This window comes from Nyctereutes procyonoides, unplaced genomic scaffold, assembly GCF_905146905.1.
Source record: "Nyctereutes procyonoides isolate TBG_1078 unplaced genomic scaffold, NYPRO_anot_genome, whole genome shotgun sequence".
Lineage (NCBI taxonomy): Eukaryota > Metazoa > Chordata > Mammalia > Carnivora > Canidae > Nyctereutes > Nyctereutes procyonoides.
The window spans coordinates 27158069-27162542 of record NW_026575040.1 but is presented as its reverse complement, the minus strand read 5'-3'; the positions used below and the strand labels follow the sequence as shown (position 1 = coordinate 27162542).

General features: G+C 41.1%; 1 pseudogene; it reads left to right on the top strand.

The window, feature by feature from the left end:
• The first annotated feature begins 866 nt into the window (after nt 1-866).
• Nucleotides 867-1457, top strand: LOC129506271 (jupiter microtubule associated homolog 2-like; annotated as a pseudogene).
• Nucleotides 1458-4474: the final 3017 nt, after the last annotated feature.

Here is a 4474-nt window from a genome sequence, read left to right as displayed (position 1 = left end):
AGACAAAACATAGAAGGATAGAAGTAAAATTTTCCTTATTCATAAATTATATAATAGTTGTTGGGAAGGACAAATAATTTTTCTTTACCTTCTTTGGTTCTTAGCTGAGATCCCCTGTATCAAAAGAGATTAATAGGAGAAAAACAAACAAGTTTAATAACAGGTGTACCTTCTATATACACATACTTTCTATACATGGAAAACTGAGTAATTCCCCAAAATGGCTTATGCTAACACCTTAAATACCATCTTCAGCTAACTACAAAAGAAAGATGTTGGGGGGGGGGTGATATGAGGGGAGGCCTGTTAATTGAGGGGTTGCCAGGAAAATCATAGTAACAAGTAAGAGTGTGGTTGCTGTGGAGATCTAAATCCTTCCGTTCTCCATTGGTAAGTTTCTGAAGATTTAGTCATCTTTCTATTCCTTGTACAGAGACTGAAGAGACACCTTTATACATTGAGGTTCCCTAATAAATATAAATGTCTCTTACAAAAGGGCGACTTCTACTGTTTTCAGAGGTTCTTCTTGTGTCAGCACTTTCTTTAAAATAATAAGCCTAAAACAATTCTTATGCCCAAGGCATATCTGGGGTGGCAAAATCTGTTCCCCTTAATTGTCTACATAGAAAATACTAAGAAATATTGAAAAGAAAGAAAGAAAGAAAGAAAGAAAGAAAGAAAGAAAGAAAGAAAGAAAGGCCTGCTAGAAAAACAAGAGAATTTAACAAGGTTGCAGAATAAAAGGTCAATATAGTAAAAGTAATTGCATTTCTATATATTACCAACAAACAATTGGAAAATCAAGTTAAAACTAAGGCCAAATGTATTTAACAAGGTTTGGAGCAGGTGCCCCATCCATAGGTGACATGTTCCAGGGTCCAGAGAGTGTCTGGTTGGCTCCAGCCATGAATTCCTTGGTAGGAGAGGTGAGCAATCTTTTTGGAAGCTTATCCTTTGAGCAGGCCCAAAAGGATGGCATCTAATATTTTTAGACCAACTGAAGAGCCTCACTTAGAACATATCTAAAAGGACCAATCCCCCAAAGGGGAAAGGAAGTGGTACCTTTGATGCCTATACAGATTCAGCGTCTGAACCCACCTGGTAATATATTTGGGTCTCCAGTCACTGCCACTTTACCTTTGGCACACCCAAATAAACCCAAGGATCACATGTTCTTGTGTGAAGGAGGAGACCCCAAATCAGTCCTTAAAACTGCGATGAGCACCTCATGAAGAGAAGAGCTGGGTGAAAAGGGCAGCCCTGGAGAAGCAGGCCTCATCTAGCAGCCCATGCCCAGGTCCATAGGTAATAGTCATAAGCCTGGGTTGGGCCCATCATCTCCTCACAACAAAGTCCTGAACCTGTCTGGAGGCAAATCCAGTATCTCTCTCTACAAAGAGAGTGCTGCTTCCTTTGTAGCCAAACAAAACTCTAGAGAGGTAGGATTTCAAACATAGTATTTTTTTAGCCCAAAGGAGCCAGGTGGGGAGATGGTGGGTTGTGTATCTGTAGGTGCTCTATTTAGGCTCCATTGCCATCACAGAGTTGTGAAGGATCCCACCTTCCAGACTGCTGCCAAGAGACATGTCCTGGTAGGGATAAAATGTGACTTCCTGTGTGCCCACTCCCTTGTAAACTGCAGATGTGACAAGACTCTATGAGAGGTGTGAGGGCAGGAGGTGCAAGGCCACAGTGCGGCCTGGTGATGGAGGACTGCCTACAGCCTCATTGCACCAGAGCTTGGCTGGCTGACCTGGGGTCCAGGATTCACTAGTAACAGAGTATAAAGCCTTGGCAAGAAAATAAAAAACTACCTTTCTGTTGCTGTCATATACAGAGGGAGTCAAAACACTAATGGTGGGGATTGAGGGTCACATCATTCCCCAGGCATGGTTTCTGACCCCAAGGCTACAGCTACTGGCTCCCAGTGCCTCCTTTCCAGTTGGCCCCAAATGTGTTGCTCTGCACTCTTCTTGAGACACCTCAGTTGCTTGTCCTCAACAGCTGTTGACAAAAAAAACAAAAAGTCATTCTCAGTCTCAGTTTTATGGAAAGATTTTGTGCCCAGATCCTCTGAGGTACTCCATTTCTGCCATCTAAAAGCTTGGCTAGATCTTATGGAGGAATCTCTGCCTTCCATTCACAGGTTCGTTTTGCTGGGAATTATTCCCTTTTTCTTATCAGCCTCCAGTAGAGGCCTTTGCCCATCACCAAGGATGTGGACAGCTCCTTTCATAAGTCACAGTTCTTCCTATTTGGAAGGCCCCAGGACTTCAGCAACTTTAAAACTCTGTCCACGTGCATCCAGATAATAGGCTTATTTAAATCCTTTATCAATCTTACTTTATTCCTGTTGACAGTGGAAAGAAGAGATGCTCCAGAACCTTGCATTCTTAGGTTTGAATTTTCAGTAATATCTAAAGAGCAATTCTAAAATACCAGCTTTACATAAGTGACTGGTGACTGATCTGTTTCTGACACCTTTCTAGGAAAAAGTCTTTTGCTCTGGTACAGCAAAGAGAAAGAAAAGTTTGCTTAACTGCTGTTTATAAAACTTTGCAAAACCTCTGAACCATATTCAGTTTCCAGAAGAGACCTGGAGACCTTAGGCCAGAAGATTAAGTAGTTTGACAACAAAGTCTCAAATGGCCAATTCCACGATTTTTGCCAGGAAAGATAGTGGGCTGGCCAGTCATGTTGCTTTAAGTCATCAGGCAAAAATTTCTCCTAGCTATCCCCTAAAGGTCTCTTATACATCAGTTCTTATATTTTACTCATGTTGGACCACCAGTTAACAGAGGACGGGGTTTGGGTGGGGTAGCTATTGGTATGAGTGCCTACAAAGCTAATGCCAGGTGCTAAAAATACCTGCATCGTTGTTAAAATTTTGAAAAGAAACAATGCTGTTTAGTCACACTCATAGTGGCCCTAGACACTTAAGTGCCTTCAGGAGCTGTCTGCTGAGCTCCACCTCTTACATGTGGCCCATTGAAGGGATCTGCACATGGCTTTGTTAACCAAAAACAATTTCCCCCCTTTCAACTGCCCTGTTCACTCGGGAGTCAAGAAACTCATTCCATGCTACATTCGCAAGTACTTCCTGTCTCCATCCTTCAAATGGCCATATATAAGAAAGTTGTTTGGAATTCAGAGCATTTTCCCCATTAAAGAGTGTCATAAATGGTGCCTGGGGTGTAAGCCCAAACACACTAACTTGCTTAACAATGAATGCAACGTTCTAATGGTAGAAATGAACTGCCATTTGTGATTATGTTTTGTTTTGTTTTTTAATATGCAAGAAAATGATTTGTGAATTCTAAATTGGATTGCCAGGAACTCAGGCCTGGTAGTGCTGGCCCCTGTGGCTTCCTCCCTGCCCTCAATGTTCACACAGTGAGAAGAGCTCTCTAGTTCCGTCCACTGGCTGGTAACTTGAGTGGAGACAGGGAGGCAAATATGGGAATGGCAGCAAACATGAACTGTAGGAAAAGCCTCTGTGCAGGGGAGACCGATGCTTTGCCTCTCTTTTCTTCTCATCTTTCCCTCCTTGGGGCCATAGAAATGGGTTTAGAGTGTCTGGTAGTATAGTCACTGGGAGAAGCAGGAGAGGAGTTTCTGCTGCTCCTGTGAGCCTGATGGGGTGGCCATTTATATTTGGGAAATGTTCTATACATTAGGGACTGCCTGTATTTGGAAGATTCATTAACTCTTAGCATCCTGTTCTCAACCTCTAAGCTGCATTGAGAAATTATTAGTCTGCATTTTTAGTAACTCTTAAAACTTTTTTTATGTGCATTTGGTGCCGACTATTTTCTAGAACTGTATCAAAAACAAAAAAGCCTGTATCACATCACAATGTAGTTTTGAAAGGGGCATTTTGTTTTTACAAGGAAAGATTGGTCATAACTATTGAATCATGTAAAAAAGAAAATAATTCAACAATGTTTTTTTTTTTAATTTTTATTTATTTATGATAGTCACAGAGAGAGAGAGAGGCAGAGACACAGGCAGAGGGAGAAGCAGGCTCCATGCACCGGAAGCCCCATGTGGGATTCCATCCCGGGTCTCCAGGATCGCGCCCTGGGCCAAAGGCAGGCGTCAAACCGCTGCGGCACCCAGGGATCCCCTCAACAATGTTTTATTAACACTAAAAGAATATCTAAATAAGCAGAGCAGAATGATAAATCATTTTAAAAAAATGGAAGACTCAAACTGTTAAAGTGTTCATTTTCCCCAGATTAATCAATGTATTTAATGAAATCTCAATTTTTTAGTAGTCTTTTTGTTGATGAACTAATTCTAAAATTGATATGGAAAGGAAATGTATTTAAAATAGTCAAAATCCTGAATAAGAACAAAATTGGAGGATGTACATTGCCTGATTTCAAGATATATAATATGGCAGTAATTCATGACAACAGTCATGATAACATTGTATTGATATAAAAATAAACCTACAGATCAATGGAATAGA